Raw genomic sequence first — 21,328 nt, forward strand, 5'->3', positions numbered from 1 at the left:
TGTCGCTCTCACCTCCACACAACAATTGCTGTGTGAAGAAAAAGAGTCTGCTCCATGAAAACAAAGACTCATACCTATGTATAGGGCTTCTGGTGATAATGCCTCTTTAAATAGTTACAATGACTGAATTTTCCAGTGAAGCGAAGATGCTTACCATTCTGTCTGTCGCACCTGTCAGCTTATGGAGATAAATCTTTAGCATATACGCAGTTGAACATTTTTTTGGAGAGTAATCCAAGCTTAGGGGAACTTGCTTACAACATATTTACACTCTACAGCCTATTCATTGCAAACAACAGGGACACCACAGGGACATTTGCGCAGTTGCAGACAGGCTGCCACTTAGCAGTTTGTCATAACGTGGTCATGTGAGACATACATTGAGATTTCCTAGAAGAAGGTGAGCTGGCTTTCCTCCAGTGTGCCTTTTATTGGTGGCTGAGGACTGGACAATAGAAACAATATGTCAAAAATATAGACCCATTTCTCAAATTGTATTTATTTTAAATCACATAAGGAAGTGAGGTGCATTATATAATAAATCTCTATAGGGGTCTAACACTGGAAAACAAGCCCTCCCTCTTCCCACATTCTGGTTGCAACACAGTCAAGACCAAATAATTGCTGGCAATATGAGAAATAAGGAAATATTGTGGACAAGGATTAGTGCGACAGTGAAAACTGACGCATGGCTGCTATACTTGAATGAATATAGCAGAAACAATGGGCAAAGTCAGAATTATTCAGGAGATTTACGAATCAGTGGTTTAACACATTTCTATAGGACAAATAAAGATTTAGTATAAAAACGGAGACCAGATTTCCAAGTAATCTCCCTCTAACTTTATCTCTACCTTATGACTTCATTTTGTCAATATTCTCTAAAGAATGTGCCTCTCACTTTAAACCCCTAAGCTGCCAACCTCCACCTCTACCATAATTATTTTCCTCTCATCCACCCACCCCATCCCTCCTCTGCCTGTCTCATACTTCTCCCTCACCACAGCATAAGGCTACTTAACACCATCTTAACTCCAGTGATAAACAACAGACTAGTCATTCCCTTATCAATCAACATCCCTCCATCCCTGCTTCGAGTCTCTGAGGCCTTGCAATTTCTCAGTCCTCTTGAGGTCTGATTTACTCGCTTCTTCACTGTCTGTCCTGGCTTATTCTCTCCTCACCACTTACTCTGTTCACTAAATCTGTGCTGTGTCAGCTTCTCTGCTCCTCTACTCTGTCCGCACGTTAATCTGAGAAACACTTCAGTTTTACTTCTTCCGGCCCCCATTCCTCGCAAAAAGACCCCTCTTTCACATTTGGTTCTCTGCAGCATAAGTAGGAATTCTCTAGAAATAATAGTTGAATTAAACTACTCCTGCCACTGAGAATTGCTCATGCATATTTAATGGCACCTTAAATATCAATCTGACGAAAATCTAATAAGAAAAAGGAAATTAAGCAACACAGAAGATATCCTGTGCATATTATGAATAATAAGTTGCCCTCAAAAGACTTCATAATAGCTGTTAAATACAGAAAAACACTTGCAAAAAAGATGTAACAGAAACAATACCATTAGATGCAGTACAAACAGCTACCTTGGGCTGCTCATACTGCACCATGCCTTCTCCATTAGATGTTTAAAAAATTATTGGGATGAAAAACGCCAAAAACAATCATCCATTTACTATTTGAAAGAAAGTGGTTTTAGCCTGCAGCCTCTGTCTCAAAAGAATCAAATTAACTAAAACTTCTGATATTACATTTCTGAGCCAATTTAATCACCGCAGTACAAGGGGGAAAGAGAGTGAGAAAGAAAAGACAACAGCAAGTAATTGCAAATACTGTATCTTACTGGAGGATTTTCTACAGAGAACACACTGTTTTTCTGCCTATTCGGCACACACTGTGCATGGAGAGACAACATTAGAATCCTTTCTAAAACCTTGCTGTGATCATCACCCTCGTTATGATGCTGCTGCTCAAGATATTAGGTGTGCTGGCACCCAGAGTGTAGAGCACAACTTGTTCTTCAAGGCTTTATTTATTATTCTTCTATACATTTTGCAATTGCTAACTATTTCTGCATACTTTCAGCTACAGAAACCATTCAAATATCAAAATGTTCAGCTCTTCACATTTACATTTATGCTTGGACCTGTCTTCATTCTAGCATTTTATAACATAACTTTTTAAAATGTTAAAGTTTATAATGGAAGGTATTTGGGAGGAATGTTTGTAAGTTTATTTTGTAGGCCTGGGACGATATGCCCTATCTCCCTATTCAATACTATCACGATACTTGCGTGCTGATTCGATTCAGAATCGATTTTTGATTGAATGAATAGAAAGGGGGACATTATTTTCAGTCTTTTGCTCCAGTATACTGTGTGCCAAACCATTCACTGGTGTCCTTAGTCCTCCAAAATACAATATGATACATAACTGGCAGATAGGATAAACGGTCTGCAGTCTTTTTATTATTAAAAGTTAACTGCATTAATTAATGAATTAATTCATCTGGAAGCATCTTACAGTCCCCGCCTGTATGAGAATAACAACATGAGGGAGGTGGAGTGCTCCGCTGTGTTGTTATTAAGGTTATATCTCCAGCAGTGGAGAGCAGCCTCTCTGTTAGCTCCGGGGAAAGACATCACTGTCCAAGACGCTGAGCAGGCACAGGGTTTCTGAGGTGAAACAGACTGAGCATCGAATGATTTTCTTCACCTTAGAGTTGGATTAAGTTGTTTAATGCTGTCATGTGTGTTGGTCAGCCAATCTCATTTGTTACTGCTGATCGCTGCTCCACTAATATCAGTCTCTGAGTGGCAGCATAGAAAGTTCACAATAAACCTCACGTTCATCTTGCAAAGGTAATTATTTAGTCATTAAATCTAAAAATGCTTGCATCTGCTGCCTTTTTTGAAGATGAATTATAACAAAACTCTAGCGTGTGCGCACTGTAGACTGTCCAGATGCCATACTGCCCTTTTCGTTCTGTCAACATCACATGCTGGAATTTTTCAACAAAGGCGGTGGCAAGTAATACAAAGGCAGCCTGCCTTTGAGTCAGATAGGCAGGGAAAACCCTGAGGACTGATACTCGATTCACAGGTGTCCTCCGTCCATCTGCTCCACATATTGACAAGGAGGACTGATTGCGCAGCCTTGTGGTTATTTATGGCGCGCTTTGACTTATCTTGGACTTTCAGCCTGTAACTCTTCAGAAATTTTACCTTTTCTAGTTTCTTTCTTTTATGAGGGCTGTAACTAAAATGGCGTGTGTGTCTGTGCAAGAGAGAGAAGGAAAACCGTCTTTCATTCTGGCACTATGATACCTGGACTGGAGCCAGAGTACTAATGAAGTCTAATTTTAACAAAAGCCCAATTTCCATGAAATTACATGTATCAGTGTTTAATACAACAATGACATACACAGTATGAAGGCAAGGCCATCCCCCTACCATCTCCATTGCTTTTTTACTTTTTGGCTTGTAATGCCCAATACCCTGCTGCATGAAATTACAGCAATCTTTATTTTCTTTTGTTCCGGTTGTTTACTTGACTAATGTTTGGAATAGCACGAATTTTTACAAACTAAGAGGCTGCAAATGCTCATTTAAAATTCAGCTGTGCCAAATTAAGTGACAACAAGCTGAGTGCCAGTTAAATGCCTGGCATTTGTGAGCTTCAAGGCAGGTAATGATTTGTGAATCTAGATGTTGCTGGTCATTAAATCTGTTATGAACATCGGTGTTAATGCAATGAAAACTATTTCAGTGATTTAATTTGATTTAGATGTGCTTTTTGATTCTACATCACCAACTTTATTTGATTCAGATGTTTTAGTACCCCATGAATCAGCACAAGCTCATATCAGTTTTAAAAGCAATATTGTACCTGCTATAAATGTGTGACGAGAGACTCATTTTGTGACGGTGTTTCTGTGCTCCTTTGACAACAGGATTAGACCGTGAGGAATAATTCTTGTTGACAGATCTACATGGGGGTGGACAATACAACAAAGAACATCTTACAATATAATCCATTTGAATGTAGTAGCCTTGCAATAAATATAGCTGCAGTCGCACAATTTTAATATCTGCCTTTTATCCTCTTGAAGGGCCCCATTGCCATCCTTATGCTTTCCTGATTTTATGGGTTTTGTAACTTATTTCAATTCAAATCACATAAATATTTGATTTTTAAAAAGGTTATTAGTGTAATTAGATTCAACTTGGGTTCAGTGAATATGATGCACCTTCAACTGACATACAGTCACCAAAACAGCTTCAATACTCTTTGGTATTTGGTACTTTTCTTCTAAAAGATATTCTCTCATTTGGTGTTTTGATTATGATGGTGGAGAGCGCTGTCTAACATGTAACTGGTGATTACATGATATTTGGTGACATAGTGTATGACTCACATCATTTTCACATTCATTAAATCATTCAGTGACCCCTTGTGCTCTGGAAGCATCTGCATTCACTATGTTTGTCCACTCATTCAGGAGGTTTTCCTTTTAATTTATCACACATCTGGCTTTAAATTTGTCCCGGTAAGATTTTCTTTCAAGTACTGCCCTACTGTGCTGATGTAAACAGCGAGCAAAGCTACTGCAAAGAACTGCTAGGAAGCATAATTATGGTGTGCAAAAGCACAAAGATAAGCAAAAACCATTTACTGAGCTTGTCTGTTGTTTCCTGTTGTTTCTTCTAATCTAAAGAAGACAATGATAAGCATTCTGCCAGCACTGGCTCCTAAACAAATGGCCTTCCCATTTATCTACCTATTCATTTCCCACTACTTATCCAGATCCTGGTCATGATGGCAGCAGGTCATTTTGCCCAGCCTCCTCCTCCAACTATTTCCTGGGAATCCCAAATTGTTCACAGGCCAGAAATGATATGTAATCTCTCCAGCGTGTTCTGGGTTTGCCTCCAGTGGGACCTGCCCCAGTAACTCCACAGGGCAGCGTCCAGGTAGCATCCTGATCAGATCCCCAAACCACCTTCACTGGCTCCTTTCAATGCAAAGAATCACCGTTTCTACTCCAAGATTCTTATAGATTTATAGGCTCCTTACTCTGCTTGTGAAGTTGTGCCCTGACATTCAGCAAAGGAAGCTAATTACAGCTTCTTGTAACCAACAATCTCTTTCAGTCACTACCCAGAGTCCACGATAATTCAGAATGTCTTTAAAACTAATTCACTAATAATAGTCGGTCTAAGCATCTAACAGGTATTGAAAATCTGTGGTTACCCTGACAGAGATTTTGTTAAAAACACAAACTAGAACACAACGCAAAACTGGCATTCCCATCTGTGGTTGGTATCTCTAAGAAGTAGCAGAGAATTGGTACAAAGTACAACATTTTTTTAAATGGCAACAAACTAACAGATGAACCCAATTAAGCCTCTAGAGTGGGTGGCCAAAGGTCTTCAATTCTATAATGGACCAGTGGATAATTTGGTTAAATTCATCTCAACATTAACATTAAATACATTCAGAGACTAATGATCATTTACACTTTGGATTCTCTCGGAGGCTCTGCTTCCTAATACAAGTCGGAGTGTATCATTACTTCAAAAACCCTTGGCGCCCTACTGTCCTTTTGATCAAGAGGTAAAAACAATCTAACTTAGTTTTTACTGTTCACCATCAACAGTTACTGTTGGAGCTTCTCTGTGTTTGGAATCGTTTTGTCAAGGCTTTAAAAAGGGTTGGAATTGTGGAAAACAAGAAAAATTAACTTTGGGATGGATTACGGTGATGGTGGAGGCCTCCTGTGCTGTAAAATTACTCAATTCTGTCTCCTGTGACTTTTTAAGTCATTTGAAATTTTGAAATTTACAACTCAAGAGCTTGCAGCATTGAGGCAGAACCCGTTAGTACGTCACACCAGAAAGTCTTTACATAGCCTTATAGTCTTGCATAATCTTCTTTTATCTCGTCCAACATGCCGACATGCACTTTCTCCTGTGTGCTGTCACATATATGATCATGATGTTGCCTTCATGTCCGACATAAACAGCCTATTTTATCACTTGTGTACAAGGTGGACATTGAACTTAAAGCGGAAAGGCAAACTCTGATGCACAAATGTTATGAAACTGCACATCCAGATACTGATCCACATGCAACTATGGCTTCTCAGTTCGAACTCACCAGTCACACCAAGTAGATTGGCGATCTCTATCCATACAACTTACAACTATATATAACATATAACATACAACTATTCCCAACTTTTAGTTTGGCCACACTTCGTTGCAGAAGGCGGCAGCCATGGTGAAGTGTGGCCACCAAAGATTTTCCATAGAGATTGTATGCCAGCTCGCTGCAGGACACCCTTCGCCACTCTTTGGTGTGGTTTCAGCGTAAGGTGGAGCAACTATCCCCTCACCCCAAAGCAGTAAACCTAGGGGAGACACTATTAGAGAATCAGAGAATTTTGACTTTTTTTTCTTCAAAAAAAAAAATTCAAAATGAATAGTTGCATTGCAGCTGTAATATACATACATTTTTCAAGTTCATCAAAACCAACTTAATGTCTGTTTTGTGCACACAGACATCTTTTCCTTCTGAGCAGATTCAATTTCACATTTTCAGCACTATAAAGAACTATTTTGGACTAGAAATACATACCATTACAAAGGGATATATTTTGAGACCATATTTCTCTCTTTTTTTGCATCATACCACCAGGCCAGAAGAATTTCTATGATTTCTAAGGGAAAAACATTTGTTAAGCTACTACGTTTATAGGCCTGCCTTTTAGCTGGGAAACTAACCTTTCAACCAATAGTAGTGTGATTAAAAGCAAAGCAAACACTAGGCTGAAAAAAGCAACCGTTGACCTAATTGAGACGAAACACAGTCTTTGGGGTTGGACATGACACTAAGCACAATGCCATTAGTGCATTCACACAAGTATCCACTGACACATGCACACACTCACACAAACAAAAAGTTGAGAGCCCTTAGGAGCAGCTGATTAATGTCATGGGAATATAGCAAAAATCTTCCAAAAGAATAACATGTCAATGCGAGGGCAGCAAATAATGCTTTAGGAGATGATGAGTCTGTGACAAAATGTAAACATAGAATAACTGGATCATGTAACATATATTCTTAAAGTAAACTTAATTATGTCTTTGAAATAATAGACCATTAGATTCAACACTTATGACTACAGACTGTGAAATTCTTCTCTTTTATCCAGCAATGAATGAGGGCAAAGAAATTTTAATTATTATACTTATCTCAATATTTTAGCAACAAATATCAAATCAAGGATCAGCTAGGCAATAGCTGATCCTTGTTACTCAGATTGTCTCTGAATACTGAATTCTAATACAATGAACATGCAGACTCTAAATTGAAGCCTGATCAAGACATTTAAATGTGACAAAAATGAAGATGAAACAAATGATGAAATCATAAAGGTTTCTTCATTGTGTAAAAAGCATCTGTACATCTTAAATCTAACCAAGAAAAAAGTGGCACCAAATTACCAACCCAAAAGCCCCAGATAGAGTCAGGCTACTGAGCAGTGGTTTGGGAACACTGTATAAATGAAAAGCCGCCCTATGAGAATCATTTTTAATTACATAAAAATAATGACAAATTTGCTTCCCCAAACACCAAATCAGATAAACCATTCTAATAACAGGCCTGCTCTCTGAGATCAAGCCAAACAATTTATCAGTGATATGCGTAAACATCGTAGCAAATGCACTCCAGCTCCCAAGTGGCCAGAATAGTGATAGAAGCAGAGAGGTTGAGATGACTTCCACTGAAACAGAAACAGGGAGTGAGAGAGAGAAGAAAAGGCAACAAATTGATAAATGGAAAAGAGTGGTGTTAGAAGAGGACAGTGAAATTGAAAAAACAAACAGCTAGGTAGAATGAGAGACATTACAAAAACATCACTGAAGTGTTAATTTGATAGAGGTATGAAGCCGCTCATGCACTATTAAAAAGCAGACTCCTGCAGGGATATTGAAGCAAATAAACACTCCACAAGCCTCTCCACATCATGCAGATGTGATGGTAACGCAGGCACTACAATGTGAAGTGGCAAAAACAATACACAAACAAAGCACCACAAAGGACTTTGGTACACAGAGGCCAACAGTGTGGAAGTGAATTTACGTCAGCAAGTCCATGACGCACTACTGATTTTGCTCCTCTCAAACGCACTCAGAGCTCATGAGAGCCAAGTGCCAGGGGTCCACATATACCTACGTTACACATAAACATGCTAATGATGCTAAAAAGAAAGCTATGCTAATGTGACCTACTTTATAACAAGTAAGGCTGCATGATTCTAAATGAAGGGGAATTAGCTCAGTGAAAATTGAGATTGAGATTGAAAAAGCTTTCTCTCACAATTCCTCTATTAATTAAAATATTAATTACATTCTCTTTAGCTTTTCTGCAGACAAGCTAAACAATATGATTGTGAGGTAGTGAAATGTCCCAAGGGTATACTCCTGTTTTTTTTTTTTTTTTAGACAGACAGCTTAAATCCAATTTATCTTAAAGGAATAGTTAGGCAGTTTGTGAAATATGCATATTCTTCTTGTCGAGATTTAAATGATAAGTCGGCATGGTTTATTTTTCGATCTCCAACTGCATAAAAAAAATACATTTCTGAAAAACTTCTTGAATCCTTATGATTTACTGTTTAGGTAATGTAGTAGTTCCCCAGCCATCAGAAAAATAGACAAAACTGTAAGGTTCCCAGTTCATTACATGATGTAACACAGAGCATGTAAAGAATAAACATGATTTCATGGAGGTTATGCAATGAAATCTCTGCCTTAGTATGATTAATTGTGTAGCATGACAGGCTTGTCAAGAAAAAGTCTAAGTAATGGATAAAACAGCTGCTTTGATTTGAGCTGCAATCCTTTGCCCAGCTATCTAGCTTATTAGCCTACAGTATTAAACTAGCATTAGCTCTAAAGTCCAGGAGCATATCATTAGCTAAATGCATTATTTTGTAGGGTTGGGGATGATGACTTAATGTCCTCATTCTCAAAAAATACTTACAATAAAGCATCAGGTCTAACTTTTGTGTTGCTTGTCCAAGTGTTTCTCTATATTAATCATCCAAACAGTGTTCTGTTAAAATAACAGTTAAATCACATTTTTATTTACAATACTGCGCTATAATACTACAGCTGACAAGCTACTCTGCAATACAAGAACATGTCTTCTACGTCAACTGGTCCTCCTTAATAAGGCTGTCAATAAATATTCTAAATTCGATTATATAATTGAATTAAAAAAAAAAAAACAACAGACATACAATTGTGAAAATTAATATTCGATTGTGCTGTTTACCCCGAGAGTTCTCGCATGAGCCTGGGCTGCTGCACTGAATGTACTGCGTGATGGACAGGAGTCACACAACATCACCTTCACTGATTGAAAGTAAAGTGTAGTTCAAGCTGAAACAAGGGAACAATTCAACAACAACAATGTGGTAATAATTGCAAAGAGTTTACACAACCCAACTTGGCTGCACAGAGAGTGATTTGCACTCTGAGCAATCTAAAAAGCCCCATTTGGAAATACTTTGGATTTTGGTAACCTTTGTAAAAAATTTGGCGATATCAATAACAATATCAACATGGAATAACATATCAGTTATGAATCATTTATTTGTTCTCGCTCAGAGACACAGAGTGTTCTCAGTTCTCACTCTAGCACCAACCACAGTGCACACACAGAGAGAGAGAGAGAAAGAGAGAGAGAGAGAGAGAGAGGTCAACGGTCTTTAAGTGAAGTTACAGTGTAGGACATTTTATTTGTTTATTTTGTAACGTGTAGGTTTGTAGATCTTTTAAAATACCTTTACCTATACAAGTAGTTAGGTCTCTCATTGTATTGATTATCTTACGGACTCTGCAAAAATAGATATTCAAACTGTTCAAACCTGTGTGTTTCTTTAGAGGTAATAATCAAGCACCATTTTTGGCCAATTTTGACAGTCCTACTCTTTAATAATCCCTATGGATAATCAACTGGTGAGAATGATGACTTTTTGCCTGGGACATGTAACTGGCTTTATCATCAGTCTTTTAGCATTAGCAACATCACGTATGTAATCTCCATGTGCATATTTAAGACCCTTTTACAGGGTTCTTGTTTTAAAAAGTGCACTGGAAACATCAAAAGGTCAGACAACTCACAGAATTAGTGTTAGTTATGGATGGATACACAGTCTAATCATGCATAATACTACCAGTAACATGGGTTTTGAATCTTGCTAATGCTATGCCTGGTTTTGTGATTTTCTGTTTTTCTTCACACTAACACATGACCCAATGAAATAAGAAACTGGGGGAAATGCCTCTCCTTTTTCTTTTTCTTTTTTTTTTAAGAAGCCTTTCTACCACTCACACAGTTTTAGATGAATAGTTGTTTACAAGTTTTGCCAGACTGAGGGGTGGAACATGGCACATGGTGGAAATGGTGGTTTGGGGTGTTAAGATAAAGAGATACTTATAGATACATTTTCACCCACAAGACCGTAGATGCCCACCCACTGTCTTCTGGCGAGCAAAAGTGTGACACGACGAGCAGTTAAGAGAGAGAATACCAGCTTTGTGTGAAAGCATATGCTTGAGGAGATTAAAAAAGAGGGCAAAAGTGAAAAGAGAGGAATATAATTCAGACAGTCTCCCTCAAGCCTGTTCCTGTGGTTCTGCAGTCAGTGACACCTCAGGAAGAGGAAGGAGAGAGAGGGTGGGGGTAGTGTGTCAGTTGACTGTGGTGGACAAACACAGACATAGGGTACAATCAGTTCTTTGAGTTAGCACTCACCCAGTAACTAAAATAAGATTAGTTAAGACTAGACTCAGGGACTGAGAATTAACAAGCCTCTTTAATTAATCAATCAAACAGTGGTCTGAATAAATTACAGGTTTAAAATTATTAGATAAGCTTCTAAAAAACAATCTATGTGATGATGAAATTTAGCGGAATAAATAGAACAGTTATTTCTGTATGTTATGTTCAAAGAAAATTTGGGGCATCCTGATAAGAGCCCAACCGATAATTCTGAAGCAGATATTGATTTAAATATCTGAGAGTTTTAAAAAATCTGAACAATTCAAAACATGTAATGGTGACACTCTTTCTAGATTATCTTTAGCATTTCTCTACTGCAATATCTTGTCCTTAACAGCTGACATATGCTCTAATACATGTATGATAATCTAATATCGTCCCATAATATGGGCCTGCAGATTTGTAGGCTGGGCCAGACCAGAACTCCAGAAGTGGAAGGTAATATCTACCACAACCCCTAGTGGGTGAGACACTTACACTGCATTTATTCCTCCAGTCACTGTAACTGTGAATGAGTCTAGCACATATTTATCAATAGAAACTGTCATACATTAGCTTTCAAAACCTGACAGTCAATAAGTACTGTAGATGCATTTTAAAGTATTTGCTTTGACCAATAAATATTAATTACATTTCCATGTTTTTGGACCTAGGACCTAAGAAACCTCACTGTAATATTATATTTATATGTTTAATCTTGATCAATGTAAATGTGAATGACTAACAATAATATAATAAAATATCAAAGTTGGCTAAACTACTTTTAAACCAGACGCTGGTACAACCTCCTCTACCACCCAGTGTGCTTGACTCTTCGGCTGACAGCGCTCTCAGCAGCCTGGCAGGAGAAACGCTCCGTGTTGCACTTATTAACTGAATTAATACCAGGACGCACACTTCTTATTTCTCTAACTGTGTGGAAATCTGATGTTTTCACATCACAGACGTCGAACAACAGCATTAAAACAAGTCTTACAGGTAAAACAGGAGACTCATGTGGCTGTTATAAGAGGTTAATGTGGGGCGGCTGCTCTGCAGGTGTGCTGGATTGTAATGTGACTGGGAGGAGGCATGAATAAAATTTCTCATTATTGTTAGAAGGCAGTATTGAAGATTATATATTTATATTTATTAGAGGTGTAACAGTGTATTCATCCCGAACCGTCACGGTGCAGGGACATTACAGTTCAGTGCATGCAGTCGTATAAAGAATACACTCCGTGATTCAAACAATTACTGTCAAAATAATTTAATAATTCGCTTACTCCAACACATGGAACTATTATTGTAGAGCGCAAGTTCCACCCATAACGTTTTTGGCAGCACACCACTAGCATGCTAAAGGGTTTATGCTAGCCAGCTTAGCCAAATTAGACTGGTTACCCAGTAGTGTCGCCGTTGTCAGAATGGCAAATGCTATTATTAAAATATACCCCGTTATCATCTGTAGTGAAATGATACTGCGTCTCCGTCCCCTCTCTGTGACAGTCGGCTTTTCATCGCCTTCGAGTGAAGCCGTTCAGAACTATAAAAACATTGGATTTCTGCTGTGATCAGACAGCACGTTGTAAGAACCAGTTCTGAGAGAGAAAAATGTAGTTAAAATGTATGAGAGTAAAAGTAGTGGTTTGATCCCTCTGCCATAAAATTTTTATTTAACCAGGAAGTCCCTTGAAATTGAAATCTCTTTTCCGAAGGAGACTAAATCCAGCTCAAATAAAGCAGTTGCAATTTTCAGTTACATGGACTTTTAACATGGCCTTAAATGTTTCCGTATATTATTATATATAACATCATTAGATTATTAATACTGAAGCATCAGTGTGTACGCAGCATATTACTGTTGTAGCTGCTGGAGTTAAAGCTAGTTTCAACTACTTTATGTACAGTTAGACCATAAATCATCATAAAACAGCTTTTAGCAGATGTCCTGAACTCCTTGAAAGGAACAGAAAGGTTGTTTTCCTTTTCCACTGCAGCAACTAAACTGTTTCAATAATAGTTTTGGCCGATGAGCCATTGCTGAGTGTTTACATTTTTCAAAATAAAAGACCACAATGTTATTTTCTATTTTTCTTTTTTTTCCTGCTGTACTGAAATCATACTGAACCGTGACCCCAAAACCAAAGTACATATAAAACCGTGAATTTTGTGCACTGTTACACCTTAATACATATTGTTATTATTGTTGTTATTATTTTTAAGATTACATATGAGAAGACGAAGAATGACCCCCCCCCCCCGACACTAAAAAACTGCCCAACAGTTTGTGATACTCAAAGACAGGATTTTTCAATTCTGGAAAGTTATCACAGTGGCAACAGTTTTATTTATATCACAAGCTCAACAGCAAGAATACAGCATTCACATTACAAAGTAATCCACCAGGAATGTGCACTTGCATGTCTGTGATTTGCGAATGCAGTGCCTAGCAGGATGACATCATCCCCTCTGCACCCACAAACTGCCCCCATTCAAATGAATGAGAGGGCTGTGTTTTTCAAATCAGTGTCGGTTTGAATGTCGCCTAAGACTCATGACAAAGGGGGTTGTTGAATGCTACCAAAATGGTTATTGCTTTATCATTGCAAAAACAATTATGTGCTTAAAATTTAATAATTTTAAGATTAGTGGATATCATTTTGTGTTATTAAACCTGTGTCTGCTACTAATGCATGATCAACTTAAAATTATGAAAATGGTTAATTATTACAAGCAGTACATCATGAGCACTTTGAGCGGTGACGTAAACAGTGATTATTCACCACAATGTTCCCAATCTGATACTGCATGATAAAATCTCCAACTCCAAAAGATGCTGATTGGCTCATTTGTTTCTCTGACTGTGAACAAGCTGTTCATGTGGCCAGCATCTGAATTACTGAACAAATCTGAAAAGTGCGAACAGATGTCAGACTACATAAGCAGCCACACCCTCAAACCCAAATAAGATTTCTATTACAGGCAAAGGCAAAATGCCTTTAAAAGGCAAAATTACAAGAAATGACTACCTAACACTAACACCTTGGTACGGACAAAAGTGAGTTGTGAGGATACTTGCAGTCATAGCACTAACAAACAAAAACACATCCATGTGCATGGGCTAACCACACAATTCCCTCAAGAGCACTCATAGAGAGTGAGACAGATGCAATCATTGCCCACCAGATGACCATGAATCACTGTTTCACCTCCCCTGACACAAGACACTCACAAGGCACAGCACTTCAAAGAATCACATGCAAATCAAATAGGCTATATCCCAGTTGGTTTAAAAAAAACCCTGAAAACTAGGGCTGTAACATTTTCTGTCCAAGATTTGTAGTGCACTTTTATATATTTAGAATAGTAGTAGACACATACTGTACAGATGTACAGTGAGAAAGAGGAAGGCATCCTCACTGAACTAGAAAGTTCACCAGAGTTCAGATAGCTTTTTTTTTTTTGCATGTATGATCAGTATGATAAAGTAGCACAATTTCTTTATAAGAACTTAATTTATGTATTGTAATATGTAATCTTACCCTTTTGATTTTCACACACACAAACTCCCAGCAGGCCACACTCAAAGATTTTTAATACAGAAAAACACTCCCTGTGATAGTGAAGACAGCATACTGTTGCCATGGTCACTTGTAACATAGCAACTAAGTGACATATTCAATACATTTTTCATAGAACATCATTGACCCCTGACCAAGGTCTTAAGAACCACCCAAAGGTAGTAGCGCCCCCACTACTTCCACTGGTAAGGACTGAAAAGAATGGACTCACACATGCCAACACACACATACAAACATACAACTATGCAGCCAGAGACACAGTGGGCTCATTCAGCTTTTTTTTGTACTGTCGGCAACAAGAAGACTGATCTTTGTCCTACCTTATTTTGAAGCAGCAGCAAGACGACTGGTGGCTGGACATTCAGCACTGTCTTAAAAGAAACAAAAGACATGTTAGAAGTCTGAAGCTGAGGATGGTCTTAGTGAAAGATATCTAAGCATTAACACCATTCTAAAACCTCAGAATGAAGCTTAACAAGATGGCTTGTGTAAAAGGAGGGAATTTCCAAATTAAAAAAAAAAAAAAAACAATAATTAAAGCTGCAAGCAGCGATAAATGGGCACTCGCAACTCAAGAGCGTCGGAGGGGCGGCCCCCATGGTGTCGCTACTAGCGGTAAGTTGACAGCTCTGAATTTCAGGATTGTTGGACACTGTGTGATAATCTAAATAAGGGTGTTTGGGTACATATATGCCTGCTAAGGTTGGGCGATATGTCAAAATGTTCCTACCCTGCCCCCATCAGCCCAATAACCAGTGATTGTCAATATATTTGCGGCAGTGGGTGTATGGTGCGCGGGGGGTGATGAGCAAAACTTAGGAGAGATTCAGCAGCCAGACATTTCTCCATTTTCTGTTTTGGAGCGGCTGAGATTGTCACTAAAACAAGAACAGCTGGTCCACCTTAAAGGCCTGCTCAGGTTAGGCTAAGCCATTGGCCCTGTTTACACCTAGCATTAACATCCGTCTAGGGTGATCCGATCACAAGTGGACAGCTCTAAGTACAGGTGTGAACGCACCCAAAACGCATTGAGATCCGATCACATCCGACCACATTCGGAGGTGGTCTGGGCCGCATGTGGCCACATTCATTTAGCAGCAATGTGTCCTGAGCCACATTGAAGGACTGCCTACTTTTCCGGCAGACTAGGCACAGAGAGTGCATCGCTGCCTCCTGGTGCATGATCCCTCCGTCCAAAGCTGTGTTCAACTTGTTTGATAACAGGATAAAGAAATGTATTATTTTGTTTTGTCATTTTTCATGTGAATTAAAAAAACGTGATCCACTTCCCGTTTTTTCCTGTTTTTCTCCTTCCCCTAACCCATTTCCCTCATCAAATCGACAACTGGAATAGAAATTAAACCATTAATTTTTCGCTTGTCTGTCTAAAAAAATATTTGAGAAGCTAAACGTTGCTTGATAGTTTCCTCTGTCCTGTCAAGTTGATAACTAAAGGTTTTAGTTTTGCTTTGCTGCTCGACATAATGAGCTCAGGATTTATCAGGACGACGGCTGCTTTACTCCAAACAGTATGAACCTGGACTGTGAGATTGCTGCATATAACTCTATATTTGTTATATAAATTTATGTTCAGACGCAGCGCTAGAGCCAATCAATAGGACAGGCATTTGATTTTCGTGACGGGGCACATAATGCATTGTATATTTGTTTATCCTGTTATCAAACAAGTCGAACACAGCTTTGGACGGACACAGACCCCCCGTCCTCCCGCCAGTTAAAAACAACAACGAATTTGGTCTTTGAAAGCAGAAATGATGTCCATGTTTATGTGCATATAGACCGGGGAAGTGAGATAAGATCACAAGTGGTCACTCAAGACGCATGTTAATACCAGGTATAAACAGACATACTTAGAGCTGTCCACTTGTGGTCGGATCACCCGAGACGGATGTTAATGCCAGGTGTAAACAGGGCCATTGTCACTAACTTTGGGGCTAACCCCGTTCACTTTAATCAACAGGTGGCAAGCAAGATGTGGTAATTTGGCTTGGGTATTGAGGAGTTGTAGCATTTATTCACTGACAAATAGCCTAATGTGTACACACACAGCAAGCGTGTCAGACGCATTTTTCATGCAAACGTCACACGCAACAAATACGCTCTAATTTTTATCTACGCAGCTGTCCGCACCGGCTCCATGCAGGCTCACGTCTCAACCGAGTCTCACTGGCGTAACCGCAACCTGCAGCGTTCATTTAAGTCTATTCTCCTCCGTTTTATGCATGTCACTACAGTCATGAGTAATGGGCTTCGACCTATGCTCAACACTGCACCTGAACGCCTCCAGTGTAGACACACAGAAGGAGCACTCACCGCTGCTATTGCTCTGCCGACATGCTGCTCAAGCTACGCCGCTTACTGTCTAGACACGGGGTCACCGTCACGCAACGCTCTCTCTCTCTCGACTGCACACAACCTACGCACTGCGTTATCCCTTAAAAGGAGCTACACTACTCTGTAGTAAGTTAGTTAAAATCGCCCTAAAAGAAAAACTAAAAAACACCCTAAAGAACTATGGACTCAGCCAATTGTCGATATATTCATCCAATCACCCAAGCCTAATGCATGCTCATATGGCCATAAAGAAATCCCTTCATGTTTCATTTACTACAAAAATATGTGTAGATGTGTGTCACGACACGCATGGGCTTTTTTTAATGACTGCATGAACTGTATGTGGCACCCCTCCCCTCCAAAAAGGAGTAAGTGTTATCCCAATGAGATGAGAGGAAAGGAGAGAGACAAGAATAGAGCCTTCATGGAATGAAAATGTAGGATCTTCAGCATGATTAGGTATTCACAACCAGACAAGCCAAATCAGAGGTAATAGGGAAGACATCAATGCAGCGAGCAAAGACAAATGAGAGAAGAGAGGGATGAGATGTGTGGGGAGGGAGAGAAAACCTCAGACTCTGAGCCCATTTGATTGCAGTGAACAAAATCTCTCCCATTTACTACAGCTCACACATGCACACTAGCTGATACACCACATGACACTCTTTCGGCCAACCAGTGCAGATGGACATTACTTTTTCCTTAATAAAGTGAATTCATTTGTTGATACACACCCCTACACCCATGCAGGCACTTGAAATGTGGATTAGCTCATGTACCAACATGACACACACACGCACACAGGCGTCCTTCCTCTCCTCTCCATCAGAGGGTGAAATGACATGACACCTCTGATCCTGTCAGAGCTTAAAAATATTACATTAGGCCTCGGCGGTGCTTTCAATTTCTCTCACTTCCACCGCTTTCTCCTTTTCGCCTAACCTCAACCCACACATCAAGAAGGTCTTTATAAAATGATCTTGTCAAAAAAAAAAACCTTGCAAAAGGAATATAACCTGCTACTTTTTCATTTTTAATTCCTAAAAATAAAGTAACACAGCTTTATTACATTTGGTTACTTTGGTAGAAATCATTTGGGATTTGATTCCCTTATATAAACCAGACAATGTAATAAAGCCATTTTACAAATATAGCAGAGGCTATTGACGCATACATAAATTGTTTTAAATTGCCCCTGCCAATTTTAAGACAATTTATTTACATCAGCTGTATGTTTTCTACTTCTCTGAACTGTTGTGAAGTAACATTGTGGGAAAAAAATGATTAGTTAAGTTACTCAAATCAATTTAGTTTATTTAAATCAAATCAAAGGAGAAAATTTATGCCATCTGATATAGACTCAATTTTTTGCTCTTGACAAAAGTGTAGTGCTGTGCTGTGAGGGAAGTTAACGTTATGCAAATACTCAAATTCTGATTATAAAATGTTACAGTACAATATCAATAAACTAAGCCATTAATTAGGTTGTGCCATGAACTCAATCTTTGGAACAAGCTTATCCAGATGAGATTGAGAAGCTGATGTTGCATTTTTATTGAATTAGACTGCATCAGTTTGTTATGACACCGCAAGCAAGTATCAATTAAACACTATGTAAAGTTGCTTGAGGGAATGTTTGTTGTCAGCAGATGTTCAAAGTAGCAACAGTAATTGAGCTCAGGTGAGGCTCAGAATCAGTCGATTGCGACGGTGTTGCTATTGACGAGGCAATTAAATGCTCTTGAAGAGTATCGACTCCGGCTTTACTGTTCATATCTGTGTTTGCGTGTGTGTTCATAGCACACAAGTCTGTTTAAAACTACATTTACGGAAATAGGAGATGTATGGTTCAGAGACATTTCCTGTAATTATTTTTTTTCTGTGAGGCTAAAATGTCTCTGGTCTGATCATTTTCAAAATGTTTTTAAAGTATGTAAACACTGGATGCACTGTAATATGTCAATGTTTTCTGCTCCTTAAAGCAGCAGCACAACCCATCAGAGAGGAAGCTTATCTCAAGGATTTATACCGCAGTAATTCTACACACAGGAAGTAAATGTATATCCACGGATTTATGGGGACAGTAGGGGAATAAAATTATAGTATCGTTGCATTAAAGCCCAAACACATAGCAGCAAGAGATCCCTGCAGGACACAAACTGATATGACATATACTCTCACCTCTTCCATTAATTAAATTTGCTGAATGCAAGCATGAATGAACACATTTCTGTGTGCTCTACACCTGAGAAAAAAGGATATGCTACCGTAGCAATAATAGTAATTTTAATAATGACAATAATTATCACGTCAATCTGTAATAACTCCAGTTACACTGTGTGTCTGCAGTGGTCGGTTTGTGGCATTTTCAAAGCTCTACACCCAGGTATCTGTAGGTGTGCTCAGTTATTTCGGCTGATAGGACTTCAGCTGGGTCCCAAATGTATGTAGTGTTCCAACTTCTCTGATATTCAAGTAAGATGCTTGCTAAAAGACAAACTGTTTAACTGTAGATAACTGAGGCTGTAACAGCAAACATAATCAGCATCACATGAGTGCAGCTAGATTCAACGCAGTGAGGATTATGAGCTTTATTTAACATCAAACTCTTTCTTTATAGTAATTTTGTGTTATTTAAGTATTGCCTGAATGAGAGTTTTATCCAGTTTGGGGTTCAACTGTCAATATTAATGTCAACCCAATATTAATTACAGTCTCAAATGCTTAATATCCTGTCAAAAAAGTCACTAAGTTTCACCTCTGAGTACCAATGTATTCCTGTTATTGAATTCCTTCAGTTCTGGTTGCAGTGTTACTTTTGTGTGGATTAATAACAGCAGTTACAAATTCAGCAACCAGTAAGCTTTCTATACAAGATGTGGACTGCCTTCATATTATTGCTGTAGTCAACCAAAGAAAATCTTGGTTGACTGAAATTGTATATAATATTCAAGATTAGTCTTGAAGGGGGGGGGATAAAAACTGTTGGATGTTACAGGACAGAGTGAACTCAGCAGCCACTAGTGGTGCAACAGATCGTAGTTAATCCGTGATCCGTACGGATCGCCCCCCACGGTTCGGCACGCATGTGAACCACAGATTAATTGCGAAATTTAATGTCATTTAAGACAACTTAGACAAACTGCTGTGAGTACAAGTCACGGACAAACAGCGTGTTGCTAGCAGGGATTTTGAAGAGCAACAACCAAACGAGCATTTAATGGGTCGTTGTGACATCTGCAGGTATGTTTACATGCTGTTTAATGTGCTGCAGCTGAGCAGCTAATTAGCTAACGACGACACAGAGGTTGACTCACATTTCAGAACAGCACTGCATAGAGACTCCCGAACGCTATTGATTTCCAAATGAATGGATATTTGGCTTTATTTTTGGCATTAAAAAGATTTCTTTTGGCCTTGTCATTGTTATAATTATAGAAGAAACACTGATTCAGTAAACGCTCAGTAAACGTTAAGTACAGTTAGACCTAGCAGACTCCATTAGGTTGGGCAAGTTCAAAGTGTGAAAACAACAGGAGTGTTTTGAATACACATTACCCGTTTTCACCATAGACTGTATAAAAATATGGACGTAGTTACCGTGATGTCACCCGTTGGTTTCTGAAGAGCTGTTTTGAAGCTCAAAGCAAGCTGCTCAGGCCGTCGCCATCTTGGCGGTGCGTGACGCTGCCTAACTCCCAGCCAATCAAAAATGGGCAAAGAGGCGAGCCGCATGGCTGAAACAAGCCACCTGGTGGCTGGCGGACCTGTCACTCAAAGCAGCTATGTCCTTCATTATGCATAACTGTATGGCTTAATAAAATTTATACAGGTGAGTTATAAAAAAATTCACCCCCCGTACAGTTGTCATGAAAGGGGAAATTAGCTGTAGAGACCAAAACCGTTTTTTGTACCAGGCTGTAAACATGTTTATTTCTGCTGTTAAGTTGGGCATTTTAACATGGGGGTCTATGGGGTCTGACTTGCTTTTGGGTTAGGGTTGGGGTTAGGGTTACGGTTAAGTGGCCATTCAAGGAACTGCAGTTTTTGGCACTTCCACATTGGCTTCATTTTACAGCCCCAGAGGTTGCCGCTTGGTTTTCACAGGTAATTCGTTAGTCTGTCCCTCCTGCCACAGGAAATAATGGATTAATCCTGGAAGGCTATTGATGTAGCACTTTTCTCCTCATTAAAAGGTAACACAGCGATTATTCAACCAATGAGAATTTGGTCGGACGAGAGCATATCGACCAACTAATCGACCAGTTGACCAGGAGACTACAGCCCTACTTCATATATTTTTGATTTTATGTGTAGTAGACAAGAAATAGGTTGTCTTTTACAAGTCACTGTGCTTGGTACTGTCTAAGATCTGGAGGAGTATGACTCTACTTTACACTTTCCTTAATTAATGTTGCTTATTAAATAATTCTATCTGAATAGGGCTTAAAGTGATCATTAAAAAACACTTTTTAATATCTACTTTTTCTGTCTTGTCAAACTCATCTTCACAAGGAGTGCTTTTTCCCCAATCATGT

General features: G+C 38.9%; 1 protein-coding gene across 18 annotated transcripts in view; it reads right to left on the reverse strand.

Annotated features, from left to right (window-relative positions):
• gpat2 (glycerol-3-phosphate acyltransferase 2, mitochondrial) overlaps window positions 1-21,328 on the reverse strand; it is a 143,754-nt gene that overhangs the window by 115,696 nt on the left and 6,730 nt on the right. For 14 of the 18 annotated variants that reach the window (XM_042421116.1, XM_042421111.1, XM_042421110.1 and 11 more), the window contains exon 2: window positions 14,756-14,806. The gene's annotated coding sequence lies outside the window, so the exon portion shown is untranslated. The remainder of the gene's footprint in view (window positions 1-14,755; window positions 14,807-21,328) is intronic. The other 4 variants (XM_042421114.1, XM_042421104.1, XM_042421106.1 and 1 more) reach the window with 1 other exon arrangement.

This window comes from Thunnus maccoyii, chromosome 9, assembly GCF_910596095.1.
Source record: "Thunnus maccoyii chromosome 9, fThuMac1.1, whole genome shotgun sequence".
In the NCBI taxonomy this organism is placed as follows: Eukaryota; Metazoa; Chordata; class Actinopteri; order Scombriformes; family Scombridae; genus Thunnus; species Thunnus maccoyii.